This window comes from Canis lupus, chromosome 5, assembly GCF_048164855.1.
Source record: "Canis lupus baileyi chromosome 5, mCanLup2.hap1, whole genome shotgun sequence".
Taxonomy (NCBI): domain Eukaryota; kingdom Metazoa; phylum Chordata; class Mammalia; order Carnivora; family Canidae; genus Canis; species Canis lupus.
In genome coordinates, this window is record NC_132842.1 from 60,763,245 (window position 1) to 60,781,739 (window position 18,495).

At 42.2% G+C, this 18,495-nt stretch overlaps 1 long non-coding RNA gene across 1 annotated transcript; it reads right to left on the reverse strand.

Moving 5' to 3' along the window:
- Positions 1–5,044: 5,044 nt before the first annotated feature.
- LOC140633883 (uncharacterized) lies at positions 5,045–15,308 on the reverse strand. The gene is made up of 3 exons (XR_012031443.1): positions 15,202–15,308; positions 7,991–8,078; positions 5,045–7,482 (listed from the first exon to the last, which is right to left on the reverse strand). It is a non-coding gene; the product is annotated as an uncharacterized lncRNA (long non-coding RNA).
- Positions 15,309–18,495: the final 3,187 nt, after the last annotated feature.

The window sequence follows — 18,495 nt, forward strand, 5'->3', positions numbered from 1 at the left end:
TTTCTTTCTTTTCTTTCTTCTTTCTTTTTAAATTTTTTTTTTTTCAATCACAGAGATTAAAGCAGCCCGAGTTTTACAATAGCATCTTGTGCAAGAAGAGGCAGGGAGATTCATGGTGGTTTTAGTAAATGATGCACTTTGATGTCTCCAACTTAAAATCCGCATTTTGAGAGCCCCGATGTATCTAATAGTATTTGGAATGAAATCTTAAGCCCCGAAGCAGGGGCCGCTTGCAGAGAGAAGTGCCTGTGGAAAGTGGTTGTTAACATTCACCTCACATCTCACCATGGTCTCACAACAAAGCACTTCCTCCCCTCTCTCTGTGAAGTTCGTGTGGTAGATGTATCACATGCTCATGGTGCATCTACTCTTCTTTTTTTCGGCTCCTGTCCACAAAATTAATTAATAGGTGCTAACCTTGGCTTGAGGCTTTGGGCATTTATTCTGGGTAAGAAAAGGTAGAAAGAGGAAAAAGACTTTCCAGGAACACCACTGTTTTGTATAAAACCCTGGAGCCTTTTTAAGAGCCCCTCTTCTGACCATCAGAAATATCTGTGAGATCTAGCTGTTGTTAAGGATGTATGTCATTCGGTTAAAATCTGTTGGTTTCACTAGTTTGCTTTCAGGTGCAGGTGCTGTGATGCCATTCTAGAAATGTCATGGCCCTTTGTCTGTATTCACAGGCTCCTGTGTAGCAAGGAGCGCCGGAATTCAATAAATATTGAAATACAAGAATAGATTTCAAGAATTACTCTCTTGCTAAAATCTCAACAAAATTCTCTTTGTTCCGGTGAGCCCCATAGATCACACAGGGCGTTTGCACCCAATGGGGTCTCTGTAGCTCTTGTTTCTTCTGCTATCACATTGAGTTTATATGTCATAAGTGGTTACCATGGAGGTAATTGTCATGATGTGGGAGACGTGTGAATTCAGGTGTGGAGAAAGTCAGCCTCTGAGAGATGGGTCTTTGAGAAAAAAGAGGAGTCCCCTTTCACCCCATCTTCCTGAGTAGCAAAAGGGTGAAGCAGAAAAAGGGGGAGGAATGGAAATATGAAAACTGAAAATTAGCTTTAGAACGGCATGCATTTTATGCCTGATATGACATATTGGGAAGTCTTCCATTTGTTTACTTTTTAAAATTATATTTCGATCACCTATCTTGTAGTACAGTGTTAAAAATAACTTTTGTGTTCTTTCCTGGAGAAAAATATACGGCTTGTGATAGCAGAAGAGAATACTATAGTATGAAGTCCAAGTTGAACAGGGAAATCTTTTGAATGATAAACCAGGAAGCTCAAAGGTGATTTGCTTTTGTCCTGTTGGGGGGTGGGGCTGGAGTGGGGGTGGCAGCGGAAGGCTGCTGCAATCTGCAAACCACTACAAAATAAGATAGAGCCAAGCTAACAATGCAGCCAGACTGGCTTACTGCTGGCATTTGACAAGCTAAGGAAATGAGACTGCAGAAATCCACAGGGAATTATTTCTTCTTCATGTTAATGAAGTACCGTACGTTTCTTTCTTGGGATGAGGGGTGGTGGGGGGTGAGGGCATGGGTGCTGCTGAGCAAGTATTTTAAGGAAATGATCCAGAATCCCCTGCCTCTGCCTTGGCATAATCAATGTCATTACTGCTTGTTTGGAAGCTTTGTCTTTTCTTGGAAAGGACCCAGGACTGGCAGATTCAAGTCGTCAGTATGGTGACTGTGAAAGAGGGAGGCTGCCAAGCCAAATGCAGAGAGTCTCAGCGCCCTTGAGCCCTGGATCCTGAATCAGAGACCCGGGTTCCAGTCCCAGCTTGGCTTTTGTGGATTTTCTCTTTGAACCTCATCAAAGCCCTTACGTACTCTGTTTTCTCATCCTACTAATCAAATGATACTATTGTAAAAATAAACATATTGGTCATATGCAAGTGATTAGACAGCATTTGGAGTTCCATGTCAGCACAGAGATAGATAATTGTTTTTTCCTCCAGTGGTATCCTTCATGGACATTCAGGGTGCAGGTGAGCTCTTTGGGGAGCATTGATGCTGATAGCCAACTCTCCCTGGCATTGGTTTGGGGAAAAAGAGAGTATAATAGGGTTTCTCCAGAGGAAAAAAAAAAAACAATAGGATTATCTATCTATCTATCTATCTATCTATCTATCTATCTATCTACTTACCTATCTATCCAGTCTATCTAAGATTTATTATGAGGAATTGGCTCATGTGACTATGGAAGCTGAGAAGTCTCATGACCTGCTGCCTGCAAGCTGGAGACCCAGGAGAGCCATTGGTGTAATTCAGACTGAATCTGAGGGTCTGAGAACCAGGGGAGTCAAAGATGTAAATCCCAGTTTGAGGGCAGGGAAGATGAAATAAGGTATACTAGTTTAAGCAGTGCGGTCGGGGTGGGGGGGGAAGGGACAAATTCCTCCTCTACCTTTTGTTTATTCAAGTGCTCAGTGGATTGGATGATGTCCACTCACATTGGGGAGGGCAGTCTACTGATTTAAAGGCTAATCTCATCCAGAAACATCTTCACAGATACACCCAGAAACAAAGTTTAATCTGGGCACTCTGAGGCCCACTCAAATTGATACCTCAAATTAACCAGCATGGGGGGTGATGGTCCTAGGCAATGCTCAGCTTCTCCAAGGTCAAGTATAAACTTCTTAGCCTGATATTTGGGGTCTTCTCCAATCACTTCCCAACCAAACTTCTCAGTCTCATTTCTTTACTCCATCAGGTATACGCTTCACCCTAGTCAAACCTCATTTGTCACCGGACATACCTCTAGCCTTCTTTGCAGTTGCTCCTTCTCCTCATACCCAGTCAATTCTACCCATTCCCTGGCTCACTCATCCTCTCTTGACCCCCTCCTTGTGAATAACACCTTACTGGTGTCATATATGTGTTGTGCATGGTGTGCACTGCACAAGGACATCTATCCAGGGCAGGGGGGACAGAGGCTTAAATCCAGCCAAATCGTATGACCCACTGAGAAGCTGTGTCTATTTAGAGGAAGAGTATCTTTTTCCAGTTGAAAAAAGGCACTGGAGAAGGTGGGGTGGCTCTTTATATACTGATAGAATTAACTTCATCTATCTTTGTCCTTTATTTTCTTGAGATTATAAACTGCTTACGGAATCAGGCTTTGATTTTCTTCGAGATAATCACATGAAATAACACACAACTTTGTTTTGAATTATAACCAGAGCACTGGTTCTGAGTAAGAGGCTGTGCTAAAAGTTCTTTAAGGACAGAGCTTACCCATCTCTTTATCTGTTAGTGCCTTTCACATAAGATGTCTTTAACAAAAGAGAAATACATACCCAATAAATACCTGATTGGTCACTTATTTATAGTAACAGTAGGAAAACATCCATACCACTGTCTTCTAAGAATTTTTCAAAACCTGTCTTGGTTTATTGGAAATAAAGCTAGGGATGAGACCATTTTCCTCTGAGGACTCTGAGAACAGTTTTTAGTTGGGGCTCTTGGATCTGGGCCTGCATTCTCTTCTATGGAGCAGCATTGCACTAGGGCTTTGTGATGGGCTAGAGAAGTGGGCCTGTATCCTGCTTACTCAGGAGCCAGGCTCTTCTCCATGTGCTGAGGATCTCAGGAGGAGAGCCACGTGTCTACCCTCAAGGTGTTCCTGTATCATTAGTGGGGAAGACATGTATGAAAGTGGCCATACAATGATACGAGAGGCTCTACAGCAGCAGGAGGGGGTCCAGAGGCCTGAGGGGTTCTAGGAGGCAGCAGAGACCTGCTTTCCTTGCATGGGGGCAGGCATAAGTGGAGTGATTGGAGAGAGGTGACCATGAATGGTGACATAAAGGGATCTCATTTGCATCCACATCCTCTATTAAGCCATGTGCAGATGGCTCTGGACACATACATCTCCATCCCAGACCCATCTATCACTGGTCTTTCCACTTGGAGGCTTCAGAGGCTCCCTAAAGCCATTATGTTCCAAACTAATGTCAGGATCTTTTTACCCAAATCTGGTTATCTTCCAGTGTTCCCTCTTTCCATCTGTCTGGTTTAGTAAACTCTGGTTTGGCAAATTCATTTGCTTGACTCACTCTTCACTCCCAGCTCTCCACTTCCAGTTTACAGCCATATCTCTTGCCTGAGCTGAATGCTATTCCCACCTTCCCGGACCCCCACATCCACTCTGGACTGTCCAGCCCCTTCTCTGCACAGCAGCTGGAGTGAGCATTTCAAAATGCAAATCTGATTATGTCCCCTGTTCCCCAGACTGCCCTCCTTCCCTGCTCAAAACCTCTTTATGCTTTCTCATTTTCCTTAGGATGAAGACCCATATATCCTGAGTGGAGCCTCAAAGAACCCTTCTAATCTGACCCCTGGAGACTTTTCCAGCTCCATCGAGGACCAGCACCCTCAGCTCTTTCCTCAGTGTGTGGGCCTTCTTCCTGCTTCTCACCAGCCCAGGCCCAGGCAACTCCCTCTTCCAGGAATCCTCTCTTCTGTGGTGACTGCCACACCTACCCCATTTGCCTAATTCATCCCTTCTCATTTTCCACATATCAGCTCAAATATCACTTCTTCAGGGAAGCCTTCTCTGATCCCCAGGCCACTTTAGCCCTTCTGCCTTGTACATCTTTGAGCACTTTTCCTTATCAGACATCACAGTTTGTGATATATTTTTGTGGTTATTTGTTTGATGTCTATTTTCCCTGGGGTGCCTGGTGGGATTTGCCCTCTACTCCATGTCTTGTGCCCAGCACACTGCCTGGTACACCTTACACACTCTATTAGGCATACAGTGGCTGAATGAATGCACAAAGGTTGTTCAGGGTTGGAGGGGCCTGCAGTGTTGGCTCCAGGGGAGGAAGTAACCAGAAGTGAGTTTGGGAACAAGCTCTTATCCTCTGGAATGGGGGTGCTGTGCACCCCCTAACACAAAGATATGACAGGCCAAGAGCTATGTTTTAGAACATAAGCTCTGAGATGTATCTTGCGTGGAGGGCAAAGGGTCTTGGAATAGGAAGCCATGTTAGGAGGCATCTGATGAAGATGGCAGTGGCAGGAGAAATGGACAGGTGGGTGCAAATGCTTTCAGTGTCTCCCATTTCCATCCCCCATCCCAATAAGAAAAGCAGGAGTAGATCAAAGGGCTCTACATGATTTCAGCATGATTTAATCTACTTGACCTGAACGTTTCTGGTGTATGGGGGAAGCATGAGAAGGGGCTTGGAATTGGCCAGATAGTAGGCAGTGTGGTGGAGTCATGAATCTGTAGATCTTCTTTCCCAGGCAAAAGTGGGAAGGTTGAGAGGAAAGGTCACTCTTAGGACCTGCTGTCCTGAGCTTATGGGGAGATGTTGTGTGAGGGCGCATGAAATCCAGGGAACTTCCTTTTGGGCCAGACAGATTTGGTCCCCCTCTTCTTGTCCTGATCTGCAAAGTCTGTCATGGCAGCCTGTCTTAACCGAGACTCCATGGGTGTCTTTCAGTGGAGGATATTTTGAGAGGGGGAGAGTATGGGAAGCAGAGTAGTCTTAGGACCAGAGAGACACATAATGAAGGGTATTTGCCTCAGCCTGGGGCCACATCTCCTATCTTGCTTATTCTTTTTTGTGATTATTCTCATCTGAATCACAACGACAGCACCTATATAAACTAGGTTTATATAATGGATTGCTTTACTGTTTCACCATGGCTGCGGTGAATAGACCACAATGCTGAATGCCACTAAATTTTAGCTTTTTGCAAATGTTCTTTGGGGGTCTAGCATCCCCTTCTAGAATGTGACCAAGATAATATTAGTGTGCTAACAGTGGACATTTTTAAACTACAAGCAGGGCTGTAATATGCCAGTTGTGTGTTGTGTGTTGTCCAATTCTGGCTGGCACCACTCATGTAGACTCCCATAGGAATGACACCCACTGAGGTGTGCAGGGTGGCAACCCAGCCCATGAAGTGTGCAAGGCAGGAATTGTTTTGCTGGCTCTGAATGGTGATACGCCTTGTTCTTGTGATGAGCTAAATGTTGTCACTAAGCTAGGGCCCAGCTTCTGAATCTAAATCCAGTTTTAATTTTGCTACATCTCCCAGCTGATCACTGCTTGAGCAAATGAGTGAATGGAGAGAGACAAAGCCTCTGATCAGGAGTCCCTGCAGGGTTGTGATTTGTTCTGAAGGTCCCCAAGTGCTTGCCCTAATCTGCAGTTCATCTACCTGGACCTCATCTGTTCTCATTGTGCATTTGCCCACATGGTGGGCCCCAGATGATGTGGCCTTGTTGTTTTTCTGCCTCCCATTCTGAACCGCTTTTATCTTTCTGGTACACAAGGCCATGCCTCCCCTGCCTGCCCTGTTCCCTCAGGACCTTGCTTCCAGCTACTACTAGGTCATCCTCTCCCACAAGGTGTTCATTAATAAAGTGGACGATTATAATTTCAGTAGGGAGCTGAAAAAGATAAAACAGCCTCTAAAGCACAAAGGAGTTACCCTATGTAAGGATAGAGTAACTATGCTGGCTGGGTGGGAGAGTCGTGAATCTGTGGGTTTTTTACGAAGAAGAGCCTGAAAAGACCTCAACAATCACATAATGCAGATGAGGAAACAGAGGCCACAAGAGTTAGTGGATTTGTTGGGACAGGACTGGGGTTTTCCATTATGCTGTGTTTCCACCAGTCATTTGAGTTGGGGTCCTCCCTGATTATCTTCTCTATCTTACATGACCGCAGGTGGCCCTGCATTTAAGCCATCTCTGTCCCATCAGTATTTGGGAAAGCAGGAGGATCATGTCAAGGGGACAGAGAGCTTGGTCAGTGGTGTCCTTGGACCCTGGCTTGACCCCAGGATCCATGCTTTTAAATGCCATTATGAAATGCAGTCCGTCTAGAGCTCAATGCCTTTTGCCGTCAGACTAATGCAGCCTTGGTGGAGGGGCAGCAGGGGGGAGGCTGGCTGCCCAGCAATCTCCTGGAGCCCAGGAGAGGGATTATGCTTGCTCAGGCAGCCTCATCACTGTAATAAAAATGGGAGTTATGTTTATCGACTCGTCATGACTGCCCATTTAGACGATTACCCCATTTCCAATCCCATTTCTAGAGAAAAGAGGATTGCTGGACACTTCCTCCTGCCCCCACCCCTGGCGGGGCCCTGACTGTGGTCTCACAGGCTGGGGTGAGGGTAGGGGTATGTGTTGGAGGTAGGCACGCAGCAGGCTGTGAGCTTTGCCCTCTTTGTCTTCCAGAGCTGGCAAGCCACAGGGGGATGGCTGTCCCCTGAGAGATAGGAGAGGACCAGAAACGGCCCAGCAGGGGCTTGGAGCAGCTGGCTGGCGTCAATAATTTCCTGTAGGAGATTTTGCTGGCCTGGTACACATCACCCTGCTGTTGCCCCTCTGTCTTCTTCCATGTGCTGCTAAAATAAACTAAAGCAACCCTTGGGCTGTGCTCACGTAAATGCCATTATTTAACCTCATCTCATCTCTGTGGAGCCCAGGTATAAAACAGCATCACCTATTTGGAACAAGATGGGGAGGAGTAAGACAAAAGGATCCCCCCCCCCCCCCCCCCCCCCCGCCCCAACCAGCAGCTGGAATATACATAACAAAGTTTCTCTTTCCACACAGAAGAGCCTTTTGGGCCCTGGCTCAGCAACCATTGACTCTTACTTAACACATAGCCCTAATTAGCTTGATAGGCTGCTTTCTGACATTCGAGCAGATTGGAAGTGGGAATTAAAGATGGGAAGAAGCTGGAGCCAACAGTTAAGAGCTAGACCAGGGATGTGACATCTGTGGGGACAACTGTGGATGGGAATCCTATTCAAAGGGGAATGTTGGATGAATAGCTTGGAAGGTCTCTTCTAGCCTTTCAGTTTGTGGCTCTGACTGTCTGATTTGACTGTGATGATGAGGAACAGGGAAAGGGGAAGGGGGACTTCTTGGAGGGAGCTGGTACCCAACAGGAAATGTTAACTTGTGTTTTGGGGAGGCCCTGAGTTTTGGTGCTCAGAAGTACTCACCTGCTTTTGTGGGAGTCTTCCAGATACAGTGTCTGCTCTTGATCCTCCTTTATTCTTTGCCAGCCAGAGTGAATTCTTGTGGGTGTTTCTACAAAGAATTTTGTGAGACATCAGAGTGTAATGATAGACATGGCCTTGCCATTGGACAGGCCAGTGTTCAGATCCTGGCTGCCCATAAAGCTAGCCAGGTAATGAGTAAAATCATTGAGCCTCAGTTTCCTTATCTGTATATCTACTGTATAGATTGTGCATCATGCAGCCGCCTGCCTACAGCCCTTCCCTAGCTCCCCACTGCTCTACTGTTCTCAGGGTAAACTCCTTCCCAGACAACAGTTTTCAGGACCCTCAGTAAAACCTGACTTTCAGACAAATAACAAATAATTTTTTAGTGCAATTATGTTTCAAGTTCTAAAAAAATTTAGTGGTTTATCTGAAATTCAGATTTAACTGTGAATCCTGTATTTTGAAATGAACTTTTTATTTTAGAATTGTTTAGACAATTTGTCTAAATATCTAGATAAATTGTGAAGCTAATACAGAGAGTTCCCATATACATTAATATGTTATGTCAGTGTGATACTTTGTCACAATTAATAAACTAATGTTGAAAGATTACCATTACCTAAAGTCCCAACTTTATTAGATTTCCTTAGTTTTCTCCTAATACCATTTTTCTGTTCCTAGACCCTGTCTGGGATAGCATATCACATTTAGCCATCTTGCTTCCTTAGGCTCTTCCTGGCTGTGACAGTTTGACAGACATTCCCTGTTTTTGATGACCTTGACAGTTTTGAGGAGCAGTGGTCAGGAGTTTTGTAGGATGTCCTTCAATGTGGGGCTGTCTGATGTTTTTCTCATGATTAGTCTGGGGTAGTGTGTTTTGGGGAGGAGGACAACAAAGGCAAAATACTATTTTCACACAGTCATGTTACTGATATGTACTATCCACATGACTTATCACTGTCAGTGTTGACCTGGATCACCTGGCTAAAGTAGTGTTCATCAGGTTTAGCATCCTGTATTTTTATTTGCTGAATCTGATAACTATTCCAGGCCAATGAATCCTTCATGACCAAAAGACAGAAAGATCTGTATTTCTTACTGGCTTACTACTACAGACTTTTTCTGCTCCAACCTTAGAACTGCTGGCAATTCCTCTACTGAACTAGTCTCCATCTCTCTCACTGCCAGGCCTTAGTGCTTGCTTTTTCCTCTGTCTAGTGTGTTCTGTGTGTGTGTGTGCACGCACACACACTCACACACACAGAGTTTCCATCACTAGGGTCTGGTTAGGTGCTGGCCTTCTACTCTGGTTCTACTCTCTGCTGGTACTTGTCTTTCTGTGGTTATGATCTGTTTACTTATTTGTCTCTCTGATCCTAATGCATCCCTAGCATTTTGCACAGTGCCCATTGGAACTCAATAAATAATTGTTGAATGAGTGAACAGTTGGTTATTCCAGATGAGCCAGGAGAAACCTCTACTAAAGCGCCTGCCTTATAAACGGTAGATGTTCAGTAAATGCCTGTTTCCTGTTTCTTTCAATATAGAGAAAATGATATTCCCCAGATTTGAGCAACTGTATTAAGTTTGTGCTTGTGCGACATCCCCAACATATGCCCCTACCTGGAGACAAGATTCTGGAGCAGTGGTCTCCTAGGATTCCCTGAGAGCCACAGTTACCTGCGTCAAAGCGTCAAGGGGGCCACTTAGTGACAGAGATGTTGGGCTAAGTAGGCTACTCTCGGTCAATTTGCAAATTAAAAAGGCATCCTTCTCCCAATGGAAAAACTGCAAATTATGAACCCCTTGACCCAAATTTTCATAATCAGGCCCCTTGACCCTTTGTTATTTAGTGAAAGGGACCCACCTCACTCTATTTTTGTGGCCTACACACAGCACATATGTGAATAATGTTTATACCCAGTGTTGCTTGTCCTTGATGACTATTAAACCTGTAGGTTCATGTGTATATTAATTTTTCTCTTTTCACTCATCCAGTGTAGTTGTGACCCCTCTTCTGAGACCCAAAAGGAGGAGACACCTCCTAGAGTAGTCCCAGGAATCTCAGATCAACCTCGGGACTAATTGTGATGTCTGTCATTTATCTACCTTATGCCAGGTGCCTCACCTACCTCACATGTAATCCTCTCAATAATCCTTCAAGTTGAGAATTATTATTCCCATATTACAAATGAAAAAACTAAGGTTTGGGATGCTTTAAAAATTTGCCCAATTTTCTGTGATGGAGTAAGGCTTGGAGCTAGGGCTGTGAACTTGAGCCTGAGCTCTATCCACTGGGGTTGGCAGCCTCTTTAAGGTTCAGAAAGTTCTGAAAGAGTCAGCAGTTCCCAATGGTTTGTGCTCATCAGAATGGTTCCTAGGTCTTTGTATTCCCAGGTCACCTTACTAGAGCCAGCCCCCATCTATCCATGTCTGCACACCTGCCAGAGCCTCCTTCATGGATTCCTGGATTTGGACTCCTCACCCACAGCCTGATCACTCCCGTGCTGCTATTTCCCTACTTAGAAACCACAAGGATGCCCATTTCTAGCGTTATCTATCCTTTGCCTTGCTTGCAAGATCCTGTACTCTATTCTTCCCCATGTCTCACTTCATCTGAGTTAGCCAGTCTTTTGCATGGCTTGCATGGAGGCCATCCACACTTCCAGTTTCGTGTACTGAATCTACCCTTTGGAGACCCCAAGCCTGCTCTCCACTCCTCAGATCCTCCCTCTCCCTTCAGATCCTGGGGCAGGTTTCCTTTGAAAGGAATACTGACTAGTCTGTTATCCACCTGCTACTCCTTACATCTCCATGGCACCTGGGTGTGCAGGTTATAAATTAGTGCAGAATGTCCCCTCTGGCTTGTGTGTGATCATAGGAGGATCCCCTGTTCATCTAATCTAGTTCCCCTGTCTGAGTTGCAGTGTCCTTAAGGACAAAAACCTGTGTATAAAAAAATCAACTTTATTAAGATATGATATATTCATATAATAAAATGCACCTGTTTTAAATTTTTACTTTAGTAAGTTTTGACAAAGGTACACACCCATATAACCATGACTGAGATCAAGGTACAGAACATTTACATCACCTTAGAAGTTCTACTTTGCCCCTTTGCAGTCAATCCTTCCACCCCCTGACCCAACTACTCACTGGATTTCTAAATTATTCATTTTTTAAAGGTTTTATTTATTTATTCATGAGAGACACAGAGAGAGAGAGACAGAGAGAGAGAGAGAGAGAGGCAGAGACACAGGCAGAGGGAGAAACAGGCTTCATGCAGGAAGCCCGATGTGGGACTCGATCCAGGGACTCCAGGATCATGCCCCGGGCTGAAGGCAGATGCTTAACCGCTGTGCCACCCACACGTCCCAGGATTTCTAATATTACAGATCAGTTTTGCCTATTTTTGAACTCTACATAAATCTAGTCACAGAGTGTACTCTTTTGTAACTGGCTCCTTTTTGATCAGCACAGTGTTTTAGAAGTTCCTCCATATTGTGTATTTCAATAGCCCAGTATTTTTTGTTGCTGAGCAGGATTCCATTTTATACATAAGAAACAATGTGCTTATCCTTTTACCTGTTGGTGGATATTGGGTTCGTTTCCAATTTTAGCTATTGTGAATAAAATGGCTATAAGTGTTCATGCACAAATCTTTGTGCAGGCATGTTTTCATTTCTCCTGAGTGTATACCTGGGAGCAAAATTTCTAGGTCATATAATAAGTATATATTTAATTTTATTTGAAGCTGACAAATTGTTTCCTAAAATGATTCCTCTGACCCCACCAGCAATGTATGAAAGTTCCAGTTGTTCCACATCTTCACAAACACTTGATATTGTCAAGTCTTAAATTTTAGTGAATATATGGTCACATTGCATTATGGCTATAATTTGAATTTTCCTGATGATTAAAGATGTTGAACACTTTTTCATGAGCTTGTTGATTATTCATATATTTTCTTTTGTGAAGTGCTTCTGAAAAATTTATCTATGTAAAATTTTTGATAATTTGTCTTTTAAATTATTGAGTTATGAGAATTCTTTCTGTATTTTTATGGAAATCCTATCAGATATATGTATAGTGACTGTTTTCTCCCAGACTGTGGCTTGCCTATTCACTTTCTTAACTATGCATTTCAGAGAGAAGTTTTTACTTTTGATGAGATAAAAATTTATCAATTTTAATTTCATGGAGAATGTATCTTCTGTACTGTGAAACCTTTATTGGTCCCAGGGTTGTGAAGAGTTCCTTCTGAGTTCTCTAGAAATTTTATCATTTCATTTTTTACATTCTGTCTAGTATATGATCTATCTTGTTGAATGTTCCCTGTGCACTTGAAAATAATGTATATTTGTACTTGGTGAGTAAATGTCATTTAAGTTTGATAGTGATATTCAAGTCATCTGTATTTTTATTGATTTTATGTCCACTTATTCTATGAATTATTTTTTTAAAGATTTATTTATTCATGAGAGACACAGAGAGGCAGAGACACAGGCAGAGGGAGAAGTAGGCTCCATGCAGGGAGCCCGATGTGGACTCGATCCCTGGACTCCAGGATCACACCCTGGGCCGAAGGCAGGCACTCAACCACTGAGCCACCCAGGGATCCCCTTATTCTATGAATTATTGAGAAAGGAGTGTTGAAGACTCTGACTATAATTTCAGTTTGTCTGTTTCTATTTTTGTTTCTGTCAAATTTTGTTGCATGTATGGTGAAACTCTCTTAGGTGAATACCCATTTGTATTGGTTAGATCTTCTGGCCTTATTGAATGGACTCCTTTATCATTGTGAAGTGTCTTTTTTTTAATCTCTGGTAATACTCCTTGTCCTCATCTGTTAGGAATATAGCTCCTCCTGCTATTGTGTTTGCATGGTCTATCATTTCCTCATACTTCAAATTTTAAACTACATATTTTTTATATGTAAAATGAGCTATTCTCTTGAAGAATAGCTTTCTTAATTTTTTGTCCAATCTGACAATTTTTACATTATAATTGCTATTTTAGTCTGTTTACATTTAATGCAGTTATTGAAATAGTTGGGTTGGGTCTACCATCTAGCTATTACTCTCATTTATTATTTTTTTTGTCTTCTCTTGGATTATTTTTGTATTCCATTTTAAATAATTACATTTTGTTATTTATCTTATTGTTAGTCCATTTTCTATTTTCTTTTTCTCTGTGTGGGGTTGTAATAGGAATTACAATGAGAGGTTTTAACTACCAAAATGTACCTTTATAAATATGCTACTTCACATACAACTGTAAGACTCTTAAAACAGTTTATTTCCATTCCCTCTTTACTTTCCTTTCAATACTGTGGTATTGTCATACATTTAATTTCTACATTTGTTATGAATGTCACAATACATTGTTATTATTTTTGCTTTAGGTGATTATCTCTTAGAAGAATTTCTTAAATGAGAAAAAAAATTCGTATTTACCTACACATTTGTCCTTTTCTGTGTTCTTCATTGTTTTGGGTAGACTTGAATTTTCATCTGGAATCATTTTTTTTTTTTTCATCCAGAAAGCATTTATTTAGCTTCTGTTAAATGTAGTACTGGTTTGCTGGCAGTGGATTCTCTCAGCATTTTGGTCTTAATCTCTGAAGAATATTTTCACTGGCCATAGAAATCTATGTAGTCATTTTTCATTTCAGCATTTAAAAAATATCATTCCATTCTTCTTACTTGAGTAATCTATGATAAGAAGTCAGCGATACTTCTCATCTTTCCTTCTGTATATATCTTCTTTTTCTGTCTACTTTGAAGATGTTCTCTTTATGATTTTGTTTATAGCAATTTGGTTATAATGTGTATTGGTAAAGCGTTCCTTATATTTATCTTACTTGATGTCAATTGAGCTTATAGAATCTGTGGATATATAGTTTTTAGCAAAAATTTGTAAGTTTCTTTCATCCAATATTTTTTCAAATATCTGCCTCCCCTTCTCCACTTCTAGGATGCCAATTACCCATATGTTAGACTTTTTGGTATTTTCCCTTAAGTTACTTTGGCCGTCTTCCTTTTTTCAGCCTTTTTCTTTTTCCTATTCTTTGTGTCAGTTTGGATAGTTGTCATTGCCCAGTCTTCAAGTTCACTGATCTTTCCTTCTACAGTGTCAAATCCAGTCTTAATCCCATCCACTTAATTTTTATTATCTTATTATTGCAGATATTTCATTTTAAGCTCTAGAAATTCTATTTATATTTTTAAAAATAGTTTCTATTTCTATTTCTCTTTGCATTTGGTTCATGTTTCCATCTGACTCCTTAATGATATTATAGTTGTTTTCAATAGTTTGTCTGCTAATCCCATCATCTCTCTCATTTCCATTCTGTTTCCATAGACTGATTTTTCAGTTATGATTCACATTGTCTAGTTCTTTTCATGACTAATAATTTTTAATTGAAGGCAGAACACTGTAAATGTTAAATTGTTTATTGAATTTTGTTGTCTTCTTTTAAAAAGTGTTGAGTTCTGTTATGGCAGGCAGTTAATTTGCTGTTATTAGTTGAATACACATTTAGGTTTGTTAGTAATGCTAGCTTAACTACTTTTAAGACTTGGTTTTTCTGGGGTCTCTACTGAATTTCCTCATGTTCAACAAATTTTCTTCAGTCTAGTTGATTGGAACTTGAATGCTTCCCAGTCATGTGTAACTCATGATAGTTGTTCAGCTTGTAGTTCTCCAATAGTTGTCCAGTCTCTGGTAGTTCTTCTTTTTTTTTTTTTTTTTAAATTTTTATTTATTTATGATAGTCACAGAGAGAGAGAGAGAGAGAGGCAGAGACACAGGCAGAGGGAGAAGCAGGCTCCATGCACCGGGAGCCCGACGTGGGATTCGATCCGGGGTCTCCAGGATCGCGCCCTGGGCCAAAGGCAGGCGCCAAACCGCTGCGCCACCCAGGGATCCCTGGTAGTTCTTCTTTATGTGGTCTTACGGAGTCACACTCTACATGTACAATTTATTATTTATACAAACAAGGGCACCCAGTAAGATGCCCTGAGCTCTTTCTTGTAGCTATTTCTACTTTGGCACTCTGTCCCCAATTTCAGCCACCTCAACCTCCCTTAACTTTAATCACTATCTTTTAGGCTCAGGGAGGCTCTCATCCTCTAAATTCCTCCTCCTTGTCAAAAAGTCTGATAAATGACTCTAGGCAGGAAGCCTAGGATAATCATAGGACTCACCTCAAATGTTTCCTTTCTCTTAGACCTCATGGTTTTGTACACCTATTGCCCACCATCTGAAGAATTGTTTCATACATTTTTCCAGTATTATAAAAGCATATAGTGGCAGGGTTAGTTTGTACATTCCATTGTGACCAAGGGACCACCTCATAAACTTCTTTATTATTACAGAGTTGACTAAATGCTGAGTACAGAACAGTATTCGAGAAATTGAATAGGTCTGTCCACCTGGGATGTTTTGCTTATGTTCTAGAATAGAAAGTGACACTGGGACAGGAGTTTCTTAAAGGATCCAAGCCTTTTGGGAATAGGCCTCACCTATAGCCATAGCTATAAGGTATTGGACATCATTCTTCTTTTCCCTGTAAGTTCCATGGCCAAACTCAGTATTGTGTCTAGGAACCATCATAACAGATTCTCACAAGGCCAAGTTAATGGGGAATCCAGTCACTGCCATGTGACTGACTCTTCCTAGGAGCAAGTGGTGATTGTGCAGCCTATGAGCTTATTCTATCTATAGACCACACATGGCCTACAGATGCAGCAGAAAGGTTGGCCAAAAGAGCTTCATAGGGTCCACTGAGCCAATGTAGTGAAATATATTGAATTTGGAAAGATGAGGGAAAAGGAGACCCAGGAGGTAGGAGGTGACTGCCAAACCCAAGAAGACCTCAGAACTGAAAAGTCAAGGAAAAAAGGATGGGACAAGGCAGTACCATCATGATTTCCCTTGTGTGCAGGAAAATGGGGACAATTTCTCAGGTTTAGAGGGCACAAGAGAGAAAGAAAGGGAGAGTGAACATATTGATCCATTCATTAAATGTTTTAAGTGCCTGTAGTGTATCAGACATTGAAAATTTAGTATCTTCACTGAAATATCTGTTGAGACACATATGCTGCAATTAGCAAAGGAACCAAGCAATCATACTTCCCTTTGTAGGTTCCTTGGCTTCATCCTATTCTCTCTCTGTATCATGGGAGTTTCATTTTACTATCCCCAGTCTGCTTTCACTTTCCTGTTGTCTGAATGATGTAAACATCTGAGATTTCCAGTTGCCTCTCTAGAAATAGTGAAAGTATTTTGGGTTAAGTGGGGAGAAGTTGGGTTGAATCAAGGAAGTAATCACAGGAACTAGTTTAGACTATTTCTATTTAAGTGGCCAAGAAAATGTATCCCTAAGGTACTGCTTGTTGCCTTTTGGGAAGGATATTTGGGGGCCAGTAACATTTTATGACATCACTGGGGAGGACTTTCTAGACCCAAGCACAGCTGTATGTAATATAGTGAAAAGTCCATGGGCTTGCCTGCTGGTTAATTTTATGTGTCAACTTGACTGGTCATGGTCAAACTGTGGTGTCTTTGCAAGGGTAGTTTTGAGTGTGTTTTTAAATCAACAGTCTGAGCAAAGCAAATTGCCTAATGTGAGTGGGCCTCATTCAAATCAGTTGAAGGCCTGAATTGAGCCAAAAGGCTGGCCATACCCTATCCTCCTGCTTTGAGCTGGCTCATCAGTTTTTTCCTGATTTTGAACTCAAACTGAAATTATAGGCTCTTCCTGGATCTCAAGTCTGCCAGTCTTTAGACCAGAATGTGGTCTTTGGATCCACGGGCTCTCCTGGCCCAGTTTGTTAACTTACTCTGAAGATCTTGGGACTTGTCAGTATCCATAATTGTACACATACACTCACACACACACACACACACACACACACACACACACACATATCCTATTGGTTCTCTTTCTCTGGGCAACCCTGACTAATATAGCTTAGGAACCACATAGACTTTTCTGTTTTTGAATCCCTCCTCTGCTACTTATTAGTTGTATGATCTCAGATAAGTTACTTCCTCTCTCCAGGCCCCAGATTCCTCACCTATAAAGTGCTGATATTTTACCTCTTAAAGTTGGTAGGAAAGTCAAAAGAGGAATGTAAAAAGGGCTAGATATAGAATATGTAGATACCTAGAGGTTCCTTCTCTGGTTTTGTTCCCCCAACCCCTAATCCACTCAAGAGAGAAGATTCCTGCTGGTGGGAGGGGTAGCAGGGAGACTGTGCAGTCCATACTTTCTCAGTGTTTCTCAGGTAGTGCAGGTGAATCAGGCAGGGTAAGAAGCATTCACTAACAACTTGGATTCACTTACTAGCAGGCCTTTGAGGAAATTGCACCCAAGGACACTGTATTAGAGTTCTCCAGAGAAATAGCACCAACAGGAGAAATGTAGATGTATAGAAAGAGGTTTATTGTAAGGCATGGCTCACACCATTATGGAGGCTGAGAAATCCCCCAATCTGTCTCTGTAAGCTTAGGCCCATGAAAACTGGTGGTTTAGTTCTACTCCAAAGCAAAGGCCTGGAAACCAGGGGAGACTACAGTGTAATTTCTGATTCAAGTCCAAAGGCCCTGGAACCAGCAGTGCCTGTGATTGAGGGCAGGAGAAGATGGATGTCCTAGCTTAAGCAGAGGACAAACTTGTCCTTTCTTAGCCTTTTTGTTCTAGTTCAGACTGTCAGTGGATTGGATGACGCCCACTCACACTGATAAGGGGAATTGTTTTTACTCAGTCTACCAATTCAAATGCTAATCTCTCCTAGAAGTCATCTTCACAGACATGCAAAAATAACATGTAACCAGCTTTCAGGGCATCCCTTAGCCCAGTCAAGCTGGCACATGAGATGATGCATTACAGATATTTTAATAACAGTCCCCCTCTGTATCTCTAGCGCATTGTCCTTTAAAAGTACTATGCCTTCTCTACTGGGCCCTCTGAGGCAAGCAGAAGGGTAATTACTTCAAGTTAATATGTATATGTATCTCTCCTTTTCTTCATTCCTGTACTTACTCTTTCAATAAGTATTTCTTGAGCACCTACTATGTGCTAGATAATGTGCTAGAAGTACTGGAGATCCATTAGTTAACAAGGTAGTTGAAGTTCTCAAGGAACATAGATAATAACAGCTCATGTTTATTAAGATAAAGGCAGATAACCACAGCAGCAATGGCAAATGCCAGAGTGTTTTTACATAGGCCCAGATCACAACCCAGCAAGCTGATGTCTCCCCCCAGCTATCTATCCCAGCTATTTCAGGCATTTCCACACTTCTTCAGTCCCCTACCCATCCACCAACTCTGCTGAGCTCCACCTGTACCTGTGCACCTGGCATCAGCATTCAGCTATCCCCCATACCTCCCTCCCCATCCTGTGTTCCCTATCTCTGGGAATGTCATCACCATCTACCCAGTTCACCTCTGTTTTCTCCCACTCCTTTAACGCACTCCTCTTATCCCAGTAG